Raw genomic sequence first — 20,332 nt, 5'->3', positions numbered from 1 at the left:
CACAACGAAAGTCTGTGTATATGGAGAGATTTAAAAGTTTGACAGTTAATTTAATTTACTGTTTGCTGTGAAAATAAATACACCGCGAGTGCAAAGCTATGGCGTTATCCTGTACCTACCGTGTAATGTACTTCCAGTACCTACCCTTCCGGTGTCGGCTTTAGGGCTGAAGACGAACTTTCCCATCGCACGTATCTAGCAATTATACGGAACTGTGAATGCACTGCTAAAGTGAGGATCTGATAGGATTGCATTGTGACGAGCTACTGCCCGTGTCAGGGGGTCGGGCCCGGTGGCAGTGTTGCCAAGCAGGTAGAACGCTTGTTCAACGCTTTTGAACAAACAAAACAAATGCAAATGCCATTTTTAAGTACATTAGGGTTTTTACGCGGGTTTTACGTACCATATAAAAACACGTAAAAACGCCTCAATTGCCAATTCGTGTAAAAACCGTGTTAATTCAGAAAACCGTGCAAAAAACCGCGTTATTTTCGGTACCCGCGGAAAAGCCATGTCAATTTCAAGAACCATGCAAAAAAACCTCGTTACATTGAATGTAAAAGACTAACCAGTAGACACCCAATGTAGGGGAAGATGGGGTAGAACGAACCCCCGAGACAAAATGCACCCTTTGCTTATATCGAAAACAGCTGGAAATTTCCAGAAAACGGTAACACCAGTCGGAAGTGCGCCATGGTAAACATACACTGTCAAAGTTTGATAACCGTACATCAATAGCAACTCGAGAAATAAACAAAACACAATAACGTGCTCTTCTCATGTAATTATTGTGGCGCGTGCAACAAGGATTTTCCGCTCTTATAAATACTGTTTTGCTATTATATTAGAGCATTCCAGTTCTATTTATACCGTTGTTCATTATTCTGTCGCACTAAACATGAAAAATCTACTAAATAATTCACTTTTTGCTAAATTAATATCTCTGCTCCATCGGGGGGCAAAATGCTCTCTTCTCTGATTTTGCTGCTTTTTAATCGAAAACAGAAAAATCGTTCTGAAAACCTACGAATTGCATAAACTAAGGCTATTTAATAGCACACTTTTGTGAAATCTCGTCAGAAAACAAAACTACTTGCTTGTTCGCCGAGCATTATGCCCCGTTGTTGCGGTGCATTCTACCCCGTTGTTTTAGTGCATTATGCTCCGTTGTTGTGGTGCATTTTGCCCCCGCACAGGTGCGTTTTGCCCCGCTTATTTTTCAAAAGGTGATTTTTAATGATTTTGAAGAATTTAATTATTTTCATGTTTTTGAATATTTTGCAAAGCGTTATAATTTTGATTACAGAGGAAAATGTTGGTTAAACGATATCATTAATTAAATTCTCACAATTGATGTTCTATAGCTTAGTTATGATAATATTTCCTTAGGGGGTGCGTTTTACCCCATCTTCCCCTACGTCGATGTCTGACACCATTCTGAAAACCAAGATGGCGACTTACGGTTTAACGGAATTCTGTAAAACCCAATCAATGTGGATATTTTCAGAGCGGGTTTGATAGGTGTATGATAGAGATCAATGTCCGAGTCCATTTCGCAATACAAAATGGCGACAATCGAGTGAAAAAGCTAACGAAATCGGGTGTTGATAAAATCGGGCCTTCACTGTATAATTTAGATTAAAGCGATTTTAATAAACTATGTAGAAAATATAAATCGAGCTAAAATCGCCCGAGAAAGTTATTAAAATTTGGTCAAAGATTTGGATTTGCACGTTACCTACTAGTTAATAAGCCAATTTCAATAAAATATGATGAATAAAAATATGATTCTATGAGATTTAGGTTCAAGTTTGTTAACTTTTTGGAAAAATTTCTGTTCATCGAACGATATACCTACAAGGCTTTTCTTGTACTCCAATCATAATTTAGATTTAAAAGGAACAAATTTCATGTAACCTAGGAGAAAAGTGTGAAAGCCTAGTGCCATAGTTCTTTTTGAGAAGAAATTCCGGAACCGCTATACGCTGAAAAGAATTGCACGAAGAAAGGAGGCTGTATGGTTCAGTGCCATTAGGGCATTGCAAATTTTTTTTTAATTCTCAAAGCCCCCCCCCCTCTCATATTTTTACAAATGTCAAAGTAAGCTCAGATGCCAAATTTCACATTATTTGGACAATTCTAGACTCCCGCCCACCTCGCTTGAATTTTTTGAAATTGGGACTATCGGAAAATATGGAGGAAAAATATATTAAATGCCATAACATTTGTGAAGTTTCAATCAGAAAATTACAATTTATACCTCTTTTTTAAAGGAAATAACCTTAGTATTTGAATGGAGATATTTTTGTTTCTAGAAAAATACGGGAAAGTGGAGTACTGGGTCATTTTGGCCCCAAGATCCCCTATTTTTAATAATTTTTCTGCTCCGTGTTCCTTTTGTGCGCTATATTTTCCCATAGCAATAATTTCAAAAATTTCAAGCGAAGTGGGCGGGAGTCTAGAATTGTCCAAATGATGTGAAATTCGGCATCTGAGCTTACTTTGACATTTGTTACAATATGAGAGGGGGGCCTTTTTTGCTATACCATAAGCGCCATGCTTTCTTGTTCGTTCACTGTTGTGATTCGTGCTCTGCAAGTAACACTTTCGAAATTTCGTCTCAGAGGGAATTATGAAATTTGGCATCAAGCCTTTTCCCAAGATATTGTAAAATGTGTTTCTTTTGAAAATAATTTTGCGATTTGAGTGCTAGCGGAATCCTATATTTTTACATTCCGGTGAATGGAATCTGCCCCAAAAGTCAATCATTTACCAAAAACTCGAATTTCATTTCTCTTTAAATCATCTTTCTTTTAATATTGAAAAGGACTAACCAGATTTTCAATCACTAGTTGCAACAAAATCCGTGATGTGTTACAATGACTCGTATTGTCTGATTAAGTTAATTCAAATAGAAAGTTTCGAATTTAAACCAATTATATTTTATCAGGCAGGATCTGATCAGGAAGGAGGGTAATTCTAGATTACAATATCCCTCCTCTAGAATGAACATAGATTTTATAAAGAACACACGAATACATGATTGAAAAAAAAATCTGTTTACAATTCTTATTAACATCTTTAAAAGGTAGTTGTATCGAATAAGTCTGGTCAACATTTCTCTATACTTCCATGTTCAAAAAATATCAATGGCGCCCACGAATCGACGGAATCTTAAAATATATTTTTTTCCGTTCAAAATGAGACTTTCTAAACACCTAAATTCATCTGAATACACTGCTCAACTAAACCCAACAATTTTTTGTGAGTTCTTGCAAAACAACTTTTTAACAAGTAGGCTCCGTGCTAATCCAAAAACTGATAAAATGTTAATGACTTTCTCGGATGTTTTTAAATCAATTTACAGTTTTCTACAAAGTTGTACCCAATGAAATTTTTCATCAGATTCTCAATTTTAGTGTTATTTGAAATTCTATAGTAACACCGAGTGGCAAAAATATAAACTAGTATCCTTGTGAAACCTAAGTCTTCCAACAAATATATTTGAAATCAAAAGCTGTTCTAGATCCCCCGACCGATTATTTTGCGATCGGTTGCAAATAAAGGGGAAACTCCATTCTTTTGTATCCTGAAGTTTCGCGGATGCCGATTTTTTACATTTCTTATAAAAGAAATGTATAGAATTCGCTCAAACTTTCAAGATTTTTTCCGAGGCCCGGAGGGCCGAGTCTTATATACCAATCGACTCAGCTCGACGATTTGGGACAATGTCTGTGTGTGTGTGTGTGTGTGTGTGTGTGTGTGTGTGTGTGTGTGTGTCTGTGTGTGTGTATGTAACGGACAAATTCTCATTCGTGTTTCTCAGCAATGGCTGAACCGATCTTATCCAAACCAATTTTAAATGAAAGAACTAAAAAACAGTATGAACGCTATTAATTTGTTTTTGATTCTGATGTTCAGTTTCCAAGATATTAATGTTTGAATGCGTAAAAATGGCGTTTTTTGCAGTTTTTTTAAATTATCTGCCGAAATTGACAATATAGATTAACAATTCATATGTTTTTAGACAGCTTTAATGAATACCTTTCGAACAAGCTATAGATTGTTGAAATCGGACTATTATCAAAAGAGATATTTAACATTAAATGCGGACGAAAGATTTTTATCATTTCCCATTGCCAGAAATATGACCAAAAACATGTAATCTATTATTAACGCCAAAACGGCTTATTTTAGGTCAATAGTATCTTCGGAGAATTTAATGGAAGAAATATGCCCTTTCTTTTGGTATTGTGCTTTTGCTGATTAATCCCCCTATGAGTGAGATATTTTCACAAATTTTTTGGAAGTGATTATATCGAAATGATGTCCTCAGCAAATTTGTAGCTCTTACTTTTGCGAATAACTTTACTGAAGACTTCAAATATCTATTTTGAATACTTTAAAAGTTATGGCTTGTTGTTTGTTGATTACTCTTTGTCGCCTATTTATTGTTCAATATAGTAATAATCCATTGAAATAAGCTAAACATTATTTCGATAAAACGAATTTTGTATTTCATTTTACTATCTACAACCGCTAGAAATAATCACCGAACACTTCCAAGTTGTCTGGAAGGAACTTGATAACTTATCAGTACAAAAATGTTCATTTGTGTGAACCTTCTGACTGCAATTTTTCCAACTTATAACCATCGGATCGATCTGAAACATATCGGAAAAAAGCGAAATAAATAACTCTAAGCAACGGCGTAGCCAAGAGAAGGTTCAACACCATACAACCCCCCCCCCCCACACCCAAAAAAAAAAATATTGGAATGAAGTTGAAAATTTATTGATGCAGACTGATTTAATTCAATATTACAATAACAATTATCTGATCCGTAGATTGATAACCTGTTGTTGTAAACATCATGAGGACTTTTGATAAATTGTCGGAATGGGGTCCTGATATGTAACTGATCTCTTGGTTTTGATTTCACAGTTGTCTAATAGCATCAATATCAAATTCCTGCCTGAAAACATTCCAATAGAAAATTCCAGAGTTCTGTAATCAATCATAGTCCTCAGATTTATTTTCAAATTGATCTCGTTTTTGTGGAGATGTACTGTAATAAGAGTCTTTATTTAATAGGAAGCGAAGTTAAAATTGATTTAATGTCTATGAAACATAGAACTGCTCACCAAAAAATGCATAAATTTCAACATTTGCTAAAAATGTTTTTGCCTTTCTCATTCACTCTAAAATTCGTCGATCTAATCCCGACCGGGAGGGCCGAGTGTCATATGCTAATCGACTCAGTTCGTCGAGATCGGAAAATGTCTGTGTGTGTATGCATGTCTGTATGTATGTGTGAGTATGTGTGTATGTGGAAAAAATATGACCTCTGTTAATCAGAGATGGCTGGATCGATTTGCACAAAGTTAGTCTCAAATGAAAGGTACAATCTTCCCAACGGCTGTAATTGATTTTTTTATTGATTGGACTTCCGGTTCCGGAGTTACGAGTTGAAGAGTGCAATCACACAGCAAATTCCAATATAAACTGAAATGAAAAATTTTCAAAATCAAATTTGTATTTTTGATGAGAAATGACATTATAATGCATGAAACATTGAGATTTGATGTAAACTCGAAAAAATTACGTTTGACAAAAATTGATTTTTTTGGGCTTTGGTACTTTTTTGCTCTGTTACTATTTTCTGAAAAATTAATTCTGCATAATTTTAAAACTTCAAAAATTACGGTTTCGGAATTATGCCGTTTAGACATTAAGATCGATTTTCACCAAACCCCCACCAATTGTAAAATTGGTATTGTAAAAAAACGTAAGGGCGATACTTCAATGCTGATAGGTGGGACCGAAAAAGTAAACAATCGCCAAAGGGACTATATACTATATATACAATCATTTTGTCAATTTCAATAGCAAACTCACATAATAATTTCAAATACTTCATGAAGTTTTGGGTTTCGATCACTGAATCATGCAATCTAGGATGTAAAAAACACAATAGTTCTTAAATAGGAAATAAAACCAAGTCAAAAAATATGCTCTGTTGATTTTCTTTGAATGGTGGGTTTTTTCAAGAAAAAGCGTTGATTTCTTAATTCTCAGTCGCGTTGGAAATTTGAGTAAAGTATAAACTTTAAATCGATTAAAAAAAATCGATTTTTTTTGGCTCAGTACAGTATACATAACCCCTTTAGAAAAATCAGTTTACCCACCACAATGCATTGATTGAGGAATTTAGATATTTTATTAACAGAGCATTAGCAATAATTCGTTTGTATGTCTATTTTATGGGTCATTTTTTCGCCTTCCCATTGATTTGGTTTGAGATTTCTAGCACTGATGTTGTCCTATGCTGATTTGAATGATTCTCTGGGTCCTGCCACTATCCCATGTAGTATGTGTTATCAAAAACATCGCGAAGCATCAAGTTCTAAATGTTCTCAAACGATATAATATCCGTGAGTGATAAGAGTTATAAGAAATGTCTCATCACACTGTTAGGTGGATTAAAAGCGTTTTTTGAATAAAGTTCACATAGGTTTAGAGATTTTTCCAAAAAGAGATTTCTTTAACCCAAAAAGAGGCGAATGACCCTAAGGCTTAAAACCTCTAACCAAAATTAAAAAAATATTGATGGCATACAAAATCGATGTTTATACGTGGCGGTCCGCAGCAACCCAGGGTGGCAACACTGTTATACAGTCGAATTTATGCATGCGAAATAACATACACACTAACAAACGCGAGATTCAAAATTCCTCGCTATCAAGCAAGTTAACATGCAAACGCTCGAATCATTCGCGATCATCCATGCACACTTACGCCCGCATTCTCACAAACATGAAAACGCCCCGGAGATTTAGTGAACTTTTTAGCACTTATAAATTTTTAAATGCGGTTTCAAGCGCGAACATACAAATGACCGTACCCACACGATCGAATGGATTCCAAGCCTCCAAGTGTGCACCGTACGCACATTATCACATAATCACATTCCGAGAATCCATCTATACGGTCCAGTTGGACCACTCTCAGTAAAATTTATTCCAGTTTGTTTAAAAACTCTTGGTATCCCCGATCCAATTTGGATAGGATTTTGTGTTTGGACTCCGGGTTTTTAGTTTTGACTCGATCTCATCAGTAGCGTAGCAGATCACCTTAGTCATTAGCCGAGCAGAGTACTTTGTGTTGGTTCGCTAGCTGAAAACCAGTTCACGATTTTGCTGTCTTACAAACAAACCAAAATTTCTGTTCTCCCGAAACGTTAGTTATTATGCCTTTCACACAAGAGGTGTGACTTTTTAGATTCAGATTTGTGTCTAGTGGCCAAAACGGACCGTTATGCTACTGATGAGACAAAGTCGAAACATAAAATCTGATTTGATTTATTTCAATAAAAGTTCAACAGTTGCTCAAAAACATTTGTCTTTTCGGGTAAATAGGTAATTCGGTAGAACTGTAAAATAGAGTAAAGAAAGGTTATCCGCCTCTTTTCATTTCTATGTCTATGTTAGTTTTGCGAAAACTTGCGATAAGCAGTCAAAATTAAAAAAAACTGTGAATGGAGACGCATGGATATTACTGATATTGAATTTGAATAATCACTTTATAGCTAAAATAATGACACGAATACATGTACAACTTTCAAACAGCATTGAGAGTATGATCTACAAGGGTTTTACTAGTGATAAAGAGTAAAGAGCCGAGTGGGAAGAGTGTTTTTTCGATGGAGAAGGAATTAAGAATGTTTAAAAATCAGTAAATATTTTCAACTATCTGGAATATGTCATAAAATATTTCTGGAACTATTTCTTGCTAAGTTACCCAATAACTGTCAAATTGAGTGCACACAGTCAAGCTCTAGTCATTTCGTGAGACTATTTTGATCCGAATTTGCATAGCACTGATATAGCTTAAGGGTATCCGATATTATCCAAATAAAATAAGGCCATTTTTAAATGAATCATATACGCGAAAAAATGGTTTTGGATTTATTTTAATTTCGGATACAGCAATATTAGCAACTTAAAACACACCTGCGAAAAAAAAATCCATTTTCCATCTTGTTGATTAGTGAATGTAATTGAACATTCCACTAAGACGCTCAAAATGTTTATTTTTAAAATGAAAGAAAATGTAGTTTTCATATCAAGTAACCCACCAATGAATTAATCGTTTCAAAATTAGCCGAACACATCAACGTTGATCCGTAAAAATAAAATAGTCATTTCTGAAACCCCATAATGAGACGTCAATCAATTCGTTTCAATATGAAAAATAAATTTCAAAATTACTATTGAAAAAATCATTATAAAAGATAAAATACATACTTTTGAGCCACTCTAATAAGTAGTAAAGTTAATGTCTATTTTTATAATCAAAGTAGGAATTCAGCGCACAAAAATTCCTTCAAATTTTTTTTTAAACCTGCACAACAAAATAAATGTTTATGAGCCACCCTAATGCATAATTATTTTTTTTTTTATAAGTGGTAATATCAAAACCGATTTAGCACACGACAATTAATATACACAAATTTTAAGAACAATTCCGAAAAAAATAAATATATTTTTGAGACACTCTAATAAACAGTAAATGTTTATTTTTAAAATGTTTTAATATCAAAAACGAATTCGGCGTACCAAAATTATATAAAACCGTCCTGTTTTAACTGATACGGCAAAGTTTGAACTTTAGTCCACCTTTTGTTCAAACATACTGTTATCACAAGGCTTATAAAGCATGGAAGACTACTGTTAGCCGGACATGTAGCTAGTTTGCCGAAAGAGGGAACAACTAACGTTGTTTTAATCTGTGAATCTAGAAGAGCTTTTTGACGTTGGTGCAGATCCCGCATTGAGAAACAAGTGCGGGCGAATCTCTTTCGTTTAAAATTGTAATAAAATCTTATGCAATGAAACGATGATTAGATTTTTTCAAGCTGAACATTTTCGAACAAACGAGGTGCATTGAACGCGATGTACTTTAGACTTTAGACAAATTGTATACTCGTAGTCTTTAACGATGAGTTCCCGAGTGCACTAGTGTCATGAAAAAATAATGCTCTTGTGTCAGACTGAATCAAACTCAATTTTTTCGAAGAATCTGCCTGACCTGAATCAATAATTCAATACAGCACAGCAGAAACATGACTAGAGACAAGTAATGTTTGTTGTTATTTTTAGCTCGGGATAATCAGTTTTTGACCACAATTCGTATCGGCCGATTGCAATGATATTCTGCTACGCACGGAGAATTCGGTTAAGGTAAACGGCTTGTTATCAAAGTTGCATTTGCCTTTCGCAAAGCAAGAAGAACGAACGATTGTCTTGCACTTGTTACAACAAAAATTCATCTAGAATGCGCTCTAAAGAGCAAATGGTTTCGTCATTTTTGGCCAATAACCGTAAACTTTAAACCACTATTCGCATAAGTTGTTGTCAGAAACGCTCAGTACATTTTCTCATAGGAATACGGCAACTTTTTGGAGCAATTACTATAAACAACCATTTGCATTCTGACGCGAACACTCTTATTACCAACCTGGAATTAATACAGTATCCTTACATCACATTCCTTCTCGGGGATATCCGGCGCAAATTTATGAATCTATTGGTCATTGAAAATTTTGTTGGTTTATTAAGTTTCAATCGCAAACCAAATGTATGTCAGTGTACTTCAGCCATGTACGTCTTTTACGTATGTTTCTGCAAGATTCAGATTACACTTCTTCATAGAATAAACTTCCATGAAACAGGATACTAGTGAACGTCCGAATCATCTTCGTTTGCTGATGATACCAAACGTTCGTGCAAATAAATACAAACACATTAACTGTGCGAAAATGTCTTCCACGGATCACGTATCGAAGAGTTTACTGGTTTCGATAACTTTAACAACAATTTATCAAAAATTCCGGCAATGATCCTGGTTCCCATTAGATCACAACTAGTCCTTACAGCTGATGGGATGGTAATTATCCTTGGGGCATCATCGAAAGCATGGTTGGAGGAGTATGTCCGACGTTTTATCAGACTTTTCCATATGCGTCGCAGAGTTGGAGATTCAGAAGGTTATAAGGTCCAGGTAGCCGGCTGCTGAGAGTTATCTATGTTTTCTAAATAAGGGTGATCTGCGTAATTGACCGGATCACTATTTATACCATCGAAGGGAAAGACAAGAGATTGATAACCTAATGTACGGTTTTGTTAGCAACTCCTCACTACCCCGGCGCAACTCATATAACACGTGTTTGAACTAATAAGATACGTACAGGCAAATCAGATTGCTTGCTGCGAGCGTTTTACGGAGCAATTTAGGGTATGTGTACCTGCCATTGCAGTGGAGATCGATGGGGTCGTCGCCGAACCCGGTCTGAAGTGTGAGGACCCGTTGAAATACGGGGTTGGCTGCTTTAAAGGCCCCTCATTTTAGTACGTGAAGATTCTGAATTGCAAGTTATATGCTGTAGAATTCCGTTTTTGGCCACAATATTTTCTTTTAGATGCCAACACTGGAACCGTGCCAAAAATGGAACCTTACTTGAAATGCTTTTATTTTCAATTTGTGACTATGCCCGCTACCATAAAATATAGGTAAATATGATTCTCATGTTAGTAAATAAAGTCAAAAGTGATATCAATTATTACAACAAAATGTCTATTAAGCATCGTTTAAATGATTTACTATGGACAACAACAATTTTACCAAAAACGGAACCCATTTGTTGCCAAAAATGGAACGCGCAAAAAACGGAATCTTACTGTATTCGGTTGCGATGCAACAGCATAAGTCATTAAGTGACTACGCTTGTCCGGACATGTCGCAGCTTACGCTGATTCGCCTTTGATGTCAAAATATCCTGACTCCTGCGTGTAGAAGACAAAAGGTTAAGTCGCCGGGAAACTCTTAGTTTGTTCATGTGACCCTATTCCACGCTTTTCTAAACTTTCTTCATTCAACTCCTTGCTCTTCCTTGAGTATTATGGCTCTTAACATTGAAAAATATTTCACACCTTCCAGTTCCTTGCTAATTAAATTTCATTACAATATAGAAAAGGAAAAAAATGAGTAAACTCTTGCGAATCTTGACATTTTACCCACTGATAATAATTTTATCGTTTCGGATAGCCTCAGCTCAATGGAGGCTATCCGTTCGGTGAAACTCATGAACCATATTCCGTATTTTCTGGGGAAAATATGGGAACTCTTGCTTGCATTATTATCTGTAAGATCGTACAAGATTACTTTAGTCAGGGTCTTCTCGTATTATTCCATTCGGGGCAATGAAGAAGCGGTTTTTTTTAGGTAAGTCGCGTGCAGAAAGTTACATTTACGAAAGACCTATTTGCTTAAATGGATTTTTCAATCTCTCGTCAGAGGACGCTAGTAAGTTGGCAGACATCTTGGATAAATGGAGATTTAGAACGCAAGTTAATTCGTGTGAAGTCTCGGTTCATGCCCAATCACCACACGCTGGACGCTGATATCCGACGTATTGCGCTTTAGAATATTAGTAGGCGTCTACGGTTGTGCCAACGGTTACCACGATATCGACCATGTTGTATGGACAAGCGCCGAATAGTGTTAAGCAAGATCTCAACTATTGGTTTCCCTTCGGGCACGATTCGGGATGTACTGACAAACTGTTATTTCCCAAAAACCTTTCAAAAAACCACCAATATATAGATCTAACTGCATATTATATTTTCTTATCTTCCTCAGAAGTGCCTCGTCCTCCTTACTTACCTTACCGTTCAGGCCTCCTCCTCATATACTGTACATTATCGATGGTTTGATATGACTTTAAGGCAACACGAAGCATCTCTGGCGAAAGATTTTAGAAAAATCGGGACCTACAGCACAAACATCACACGCGCAATTCGGTGTGTTGCCTATCCGCAGCTGAGCAGTACTACGAAATCATGTGGAGGAACCACTACTGGTTCGAGGAGGATCACACGGCGTCAAGATGGTCCTGGATGAAGATCGCCCGTGTCTGTGATCGATGCCGTTGATTGATCGTCTGCCTGAAACTGAAAGCCTTATCAACTTAATAAACTGAAAAAAACAGAATTTCATTTGATGCTATTGAAATGAATGAATAAACGGTCAACCACGTAGATAAGATTAACTTTTCAACTAGTATTCGCACGACCGGTTGCCTGGAGAGAAAATTGTGCTTGGAAAACTTAAGCTACACTCGATAGCCTATTGCTCTGAGCTTAAAAAACTCTAAAACCAAACAAAATTTCTTTTTTTGGGTGACCGTATTCTCGAACACTAACTAAACAATTAGATAACAAACTACGCTTCGCAGGTCATTTTCCTTGCTTGAAGTGAACCATGGAACTTGAGCCCATCTAAGTTTCCAACTCCGCGGTATTTATAGAAGAGTGCTATGAATCGTCGATCATCCGTTAAGTATCAAAACTTTTGGCTTGTTTAACCGGTATCAGTTCGGTCCACAAAAATCTGAAAGATTCCAGATATATCTGAAACATTGGCAACACTGCCTGAAATGAAGGCAGGCCAGTTGTCTGAAACGTGTGTAACTCACTTCCAGTCCTCGGCAATATTTCACTGTCTCTCTCTCTATCTCTCTCTCTCCCTTTCTCTATCTCTCTGCCTGTCGAGCAATTCTCGGCAGTCGCCGGTGGTGACGACGGAAATGTCACGTTTTCGGGGACGACTTTCCATTTAGTTTTGTTCCCATCCCATCCCATTCCTGCATCAGGATCCAACAGCTGGCTCGGGAACTTGTAGACAGACTCAGACAGGGCCTACGGCGACCGGAGGAGTACCGAGCTGTGTGTTGCGTTTTGCTCCAATGTCGGAGCGATTGTTGTGGCGTAAAATTGAATAAAGCTACACTCGCAAATTGTAATTTTTCTTGTTCTATGTATGATGTTGAAGCGAGTTTGGACAATGTTTGGTGAGTTCATTTGATGCCTTACGCTGCGCTATCGAGGGATAATTACAAATTGAGAGAACTAGATTATTTAACAGAAATTTAAAAGGATTGAAACCATAACTGCATTTCATAATCTGTAATTTAGTTCCGCATTAATCAGTGGTACATATTTATTAAACCTGTAATCGCAATCAGAGGGCATAGTTGCATTTTGTTTGATCTCATTTCCGAGTGAAGACCTCGCGGCGACAGCAAAAATCGCATGAAAATCATTACCAACGATAATTCGCGATAAATGTTCCCGCTCGCACATGGACACAGCACGCGGTGGCTATTAATAAAAAATAAAATAAAAAAAACTCCGACAGTCAAACGCGATGCTGAACGGCAATAAATTGACCGCCACGACACCCCTCATAACCGTATGGTTGCCAGGCTGCCATCATGAACAGATCAGAGAGAAGGATTATGCTGATTGGATTTCATTTCAAATTTTGCTCCAATTGATCCCTGTCTGTTTCATTCGGGGGCAATATAGCTACGATGATATCACGACTAGGACGATCTCATTATCATCGTTATTGCTGACCGATGTGTTAATTTTTATTTCCCGGTTCATGGTTGCGATGTGGGCAGCCGGGCGTCTCCATCACGACGGTTCGAATCCGGCCGTGTAGCCGGATCAGTGCGCCGTATGATGCGCGTGGCTTTGTGGATGTGGGTGGAGGTTTCGGAATGGCCGGAATAAAAATCGGTTCGTTCTCCATTTCAAATTAATCAACTTAAAACTGACAGCATGATTAATAATTGCTGATAATGAGCATAATTGATAGCGTAATTTACTGGACCGGGTTTGTCTGACTGGGATTCCGGATAGCACGGAAAGGCTGTTGACAGAGCGGAAAAGGGATCAACCCGACGACCGCACCCGGCTAGATTAGGAGGAAACAGTTCAAAAGAGACAGCTTTGTGGGATTGATGGAAGCTTCCCACGGTTGTAGCTGTTGGTATTGAGGTACGATTAGGTGCACAGTGATTCAAATCCACAGTGGTCCAGATCGCTAATTTAGGAGGAATTTTTACTTTCTGACAAACCTGTATAATTTAGCCGTATCATGTCTTAGGATGAATTTGTGTACTTTAGAAGATGCTTCTTTTTATTGGAATAGTTATTAGGGTGGTTCTAATTTATCTAAAATACGAAAATAAACTTTTTACTGATGAAAGATAGAGCTCCACAGTCTTCCACAAAGTTGTAAAGTAACTTATTTTGAATAAATTTGTTGAACATATTAAAGCTCTATCTCTTTTAGTTTTTGTTATACAAGAAATTTAAAAAAAAAGATTAGGGTGTTCCTGAAAAAAACGTTTTTTTAGTATAACTTTCGTATCTTTTACTTTTTGTTAACACAACCTTTGAACAGCTTATTGAAAACTTCAAGCCGAGTATTTTTCTCCAAGACACCGAAGGTCTAACTTTTTTCTTTAAAAAGTTATGGACACTTTTCGTTAAAAAAATAGCCTATTTCAAGGCTCAATATCGCTGATGCGGGCACCTAAAATTGAATTCTGTTTCCACCACATGAAAGACCATACTTATTAGTATATTTGAGCAAAAATTGGCGAATACGATATTTTTTTAAAATTTGCAATTTAGATTTAAAGTTTGTAGTTTTGCAGGTTCAACGCATTAAAGCATTTACACACATATCGTTGTATTATGAAAAAAGCCACTTTCAAATATCATTCTCTCATCGCAGCAAGCTTTGCATAAGTGAAACGACTGTCAAAAAAGGTTTCTGATTTTATTCGTTTTAAATAAAACTAGTAAATATGGATATTAGTCGAAGAGAGTTGGCGAATTTGCTTATTGCTGGTAAAAAGACAGATGAACTGCTTAAGTTCATTACAAGTAGTAATCCAAATGTAAAATTGAGACTTGTTAATGTTCGAAAGAAATTTTATATTTTGTTAAAACAACCTTTGAACAGCTTTTAGAAAACTTCAATCCACGTTTTTTCATAACTCTGAAAGTCTAACTTTATACTTTCAAAAGTTATGGAAACTTTTCGCTCATAAATAGCCCTTTTTCAAATGTCATTATCTCTGATTGGGGCAAATAAAAGTAAGTTCGGATTGAACCATAGAAAAGAACATACTTTTAAGTATATTTGAGCAAAAATTGGAAAATATTATTTTTTTTAAGCATGTAATTTTAAATTTACTAACCAAAGTTTTAAATTTTATCGCATAGCGACATAAAAGAAATTGCCTAAAGCCTTTGTATTTCCTTTTCTGTTTTGCTTACATATCAACAATACAGAATGTGTTCATTAAAAATAATTTGGCTATGACAACAATTTATGATTTATATAAGGAGAATTTATTCAATGCCAATTAATTCAAAAGTAGATGCATTGCATTTTCAGGTATATCCAGCGGTGCTCGTTGAATTCGACGTTTACATTTAAGAGAAATTATAGGATCTGATGAAACAAGAAGTCTCTTGAAAACGTCATCAAGATTGACGAGTCGATCGAATTTGCGTGCGTGGAATTCTCGGAATCTGCGAATACTTTTATTCCTGGTTTCTTGAACTTCTTCACTGCACATACCTACTGGCAGCATGTTATGTTGAATAATGCTTCCTCCATGGACCAGGAGTTTATGCACGGTTGGTGAGAGAGCGTACCAACCATACAGGCGTACATAAAGCAATCGTGTATCTTCGGCGTAACTCCGGTAAGCATCCGCGTTAATTCCCAATTTGCTGTTGATGATTGTTAATAGCACATACATACGTTCTAGCAACATTTCGTCCAACCCGGTTTCTTCTGCAACGACATCTCGGTTTCTGAAAAATTTTCGAGCTGTGTTACCATCGTTAGAATTTCCGCCACCTGGCAAAGGTTCGCTAATACGAAGACCTAAACGGTCACGTAACGCTTGTCGAATTTTTATTTGTCGTTCCTTAAGCTCGCTGGTATTTTTGCCTACGCGCCAACGCGGTTTTGCTAGAGCTAAACGGTAAGCAATATTCAATAGTAACTCCATTGCTCGTATTAATGCATGTAAAGGTGAAAAAACATATAAACTATCCGGTGGATCGCTGGCTTCCAGTAAAGGATCATTCAATCGCTTTCCGGAGCGTTTGCATATATAACACGCTTGAGACGGTGTGCCTGTTACGTCATTCACTACCTTCGTATCAACCATGGAAAATATGAAGCTTGAACTAATCGGAATCTTGCGCATATTAACATTTACTATAGTCGGGACTAATTCATCGATTTGCTTGTTCATCGCGGCAACTTCATCCTTTGTTAGTTCAGGATTTTCCTTCTTGAAAATTAATTTTACTGGTCGGCACAGGGATACTGAAGATGGAAAATCATTATTCCAAAGAATGCAATCTCTTGACTCATCTTTCCGGCGACTAACTACACGTAAAGGTACTATAGATAGAGCAAATATATGCGAATCGTTATACTCGAATAGTTCTCCATTTTCATCTTCGTCAACGCACATTTGCTTGTATCTATGTTCAAGTGGAAAAGAGACTGTCAGTCAAAGTTTAGAAGAAAAATAATGTTGCCTACCGGGAATGGTTGCTGCTTCCATCGCAGCCCCACTTAAAGATAACAAACGTATTATCCTCAGGATGCAGTGGTAGAACTCCAATATTCAGAAACGAGATGAGTCGTTCCACGGTATGGTTAACAAGAGCTTGAAGGGGAACATACGCACAAGAAGGCTGAACAGAAATTCCTGAAAAAAATTGTTGATTCAGGGACGAATCTTTGAGAATAGTACATACCGATCGGATAGCATAGTTTCTTTTCTTCTACTATTTTATTATACGCGGGATAAATGTCCAAACCCTTCTGCATAACTGAGCTGCGTATGTTTTGGTACTGCGCCTTAGAAAAATCATTTTCACAAATAAATCTAAGTGCCTCCTCCGCAGTAAACGCTTCTGCAATCGGGACAGCCATAGATCCTAAATTCTCTACGGTAGATCTGACGGGACTTTTCGACAATCGTTCGATTTGTCTGCCAACTAAACGGAAACCAGTAGAATTAGCGTTGACGGCTGACGCTAAACCAAGTTCTTCCGTGGAATACTTATCGCGCAACTTTCCTAATCTTTTTATTTTGGCTCTGCGACATATTTCGGAAAATGGTTTCCTCTTTCGGCCTTTACCTTTACCTTCGACTTCGAATCTTAGCTTTCCTTCAAGCCACACAAAATTTTCCAGCTCAAACCGAATTTGCGTGCGCTTACTCCGAATCCACAACCTTCTAAATTCCAACATGAAGATTTTTATTTTCTTCCGAGCACTAACAAGTCTCAATTTTACATTTGGATTACTACTTGTAATGAACTTAAGCAGTTCATCTGTCTTTTTACCAGCAATAAGCAAATTCGCCAACTCTCTTCGACTAATATCCATATTTACTAGTTTTATTTAAAACGAATAAAATCAGAAACCTTTTTTGACAGTCGTTTCACTTATGCAAAGCTTGCTGCGATGAGAGAATGATATTTGAAAGTGGCTTTTTTCATAATACAACGATATGTGTGTAAATGCTTTAATGCGTTGAACCTGCAAAACTACAAACTTTAAATCTAAATTGCAAATTTTAAAAAAATATCGTATTCGCCAATTTTTGCTCAAATATACTAATAAGTATGGTCTTTCATGTGGTGGAAATAGAATTCAATTTTAGGTGCCCGCATCAGCGATATTGAGCCTTGAAATAGGCTATTTTTTTAACGAAAAGTGTCCATAACTTTTTAAAGAAAAAAGTTAGACCTTCGGTGTCTTGGAGAAAAATACTCGGCTTGAAGTTTTCAATAAGCTGTTCAAAGGTTGTGTTAACAAAAAGTAAAAGATACGAAAGTTATACTAAAAAAACGTTTTTTTCAGGAACACCCTAATCTTTTTTTTTAAATTTCTTGTATAACAAAAACTAAAAGAGATAGAGCTTTAATATGTTCAACAAATTTATTCAAAATAAGTTACTTTACAACTTTGTGGAAGACTGTGGAGCTCTATCTTTCATCAGTAAAAAGTTTATTTTCGTATTTTAGATAAATTAGAACCACCCTAATAACTATTCCAATAAAAAGAAGCATCTTCTAAAGTACACAAATTCATCCTAAGACATGATACGGCTAAATTATACAGGTTTGTCAGAAAGTAAAAATTCCTCCTAAATTAGCGATCTGGACCACTGTGAAATCCGATGGAAAAATGGTTAATACTGCAGATGTTGAAAATAAGGTTGACTAATAATTTAGAAGATTGATGCATTGCATAGTGATTACTTCATCGTGCTTCTCTGATGGTTATCTGATAAGAGTTATTTAGCAGATAGTATATGGAAAATAATATTATTCGGTAGGAAGGAGACGGGTTGGAGCATTTACTCAGAAGACTACATATCGAAACCAGTATTGGGTTATGCGGCATAGAGTACCAACTCTTTTTAGCAAACGTTTTGAACTGTTAGCTTTAAGCTATAAATAAGTTTTATTTAGTATTTTAATTAGGTTTAAATAGGATAATTCAATTGATTAGGTGCTTACAATTTTGGTTGACCGACAAACTGAACGGAAGCTCAGTCTCTACGCATCGCTCGATCGAGATAGAAGTGTTTTGTTTTCGGTCTGTTGGAAAAAGAACAGTGCAGTAATCCGCGTTCAAGGTTATTTTGCCATTCTCTGCCTCTTCGAGGTTTGGACTTTTATTCTTTTGTGCGTGTGTTAACCGTTAGGCTACATTCCTCAACCTTTTGTTCGTAAAGCGAGGATTGAACAATAACCAGCTATTTAAGCTGGACTGGTGCGTCGTGGGAAACGAGTATACAGATAAGTGAAATCTACCTTTTTGATACATTTACGGCTTTTTCCCGTCTGCGCGGGTGCTGACCCCGTGCATTGACGGTGTCGATGGCTTCCTCCCCGGATGGCCAAATGGAGATCGAGTCGACTCCTAAGGCTCTCCCCCGACCCAAACAATATCCAGAGCTCTCGACCGGTCCCTTTGTGGTCTTCTTTCGGCCCAAAACAAAATCGCTGAATCTATTACAGATTTCAAAAGACCTGACGGAACGGTTCACGGCTGTGACCGAAATAAAAAAGGTCCGCTCAGACAGGCTGAGGGTCGTGCTGACTAACTCAAAGCAGGCAAACGATATTGCTTGCTGCGAGCACTTTACGAAGGACTATCACGTGTATATTCCAGCTGTAAAAGTACAGTCTGAAGGCGTTGTCACCGATGACAGTTTGACATGCGAGGATCTGCTGCAGTACGGGGTTGGCCGTTTTAGAGACCGCATACTTCAGCCAGTGAAAATACTCGAGTGCAAGCGTTTGCACTCAGTAGTAGTTGCGGGGGATGGTTCAAAAACGTACCCCCAATCAAACTCTTATCGGTTGACCTTCGCTGGTACCGCTTTGCCAAATTACGTCCTCTTGCACAAGGTTCGTCTGCCTGTGCGTTTGTTTGTGCCGCGGGTCATGAATTGCACAAAGTGTAAACAATTGGGTCACACAGCCACCCATTGTAGCAATAAGGCCCGCTGTGGAAAATGCGGGGAGAATCATCTAGATGATTCGTGCAGTGAGAATGCTGAGAAGTGTCCTTACTGTGCAGAGAATCTGCATGATATCTCGGCATGTCCCGCGTACAAACTACGCGGGGATAAACTAAAACGTTCCCTTGCGGGACGATCCGAACGTTCTTTCGCAGAAATGCTAAAGAATGCTACACCACCAACCTCAACAAACATCTATGCTCACTTGCCTCCTAACGAGGGCGAGGCTGATGACCCACAAGAGGGAACATCTACTAGGGCGCCTAGAAGTTATAGGAAGAGGAGGAACATTTCCTCTCCTAAAGTTCGTTGTAAAGGCCAGAAGGTATCCCTTGACGGGACTCAGAAAGTCACATCTATTGGAAGTGTTGCAACCAAACCGAAGCAATTAGCTCCTGGTCTCGGAGGATTAAACTCAGAGAAGGAGTTCCCAGCACTTCCCGGAACATCAAAAATCCCAAGTGTTCCTCTGTTTCAGTTCGAGAATAATCGCGGCACTGGAATTATCAAACTCTCGGACATTGTGGACTGGATAATAAACACTTTCAATATAACTGATCCTATTAAAAGTCTGTTGTTAGCTTTTCTCCCTACAGTAAGAACATTTTTGAAGCAGTTGACTGCTAAATGGCCCCTCCTTTCAGCGATTGTATCCTTCGATGGCTAACTCATCGAACGAGGTCACGGATTTGATCACTGTTCTACAGTGGAATTGCAGAAGTATCATCCCGAAAATCGATTCCTTCAAAATTTTAATAAATAATTTGAGTTGCGATGCATTTGCATTATGTGAAACTTGGTTAACTTCCGACATAGATCTCAACTTCCACGACTTTAATA

This window comes from Topomyia yanbarensis, chromosome 3, assembly GCF_030247195.1.
Source record: "Topomyia yanbarensis strain Yona2022 chromosome 3, ASM3024719v1, whole genome shotgun sequence".
Taxonomy (NCBI): Eukaryota; Metazoa; Arthropoda; class Insecta; order Diptera; family Culicidae; genus Topomyia; species Topomyia yanbarensis.
Note: the sequence above shows the minus strand (reverse complement) of the source record.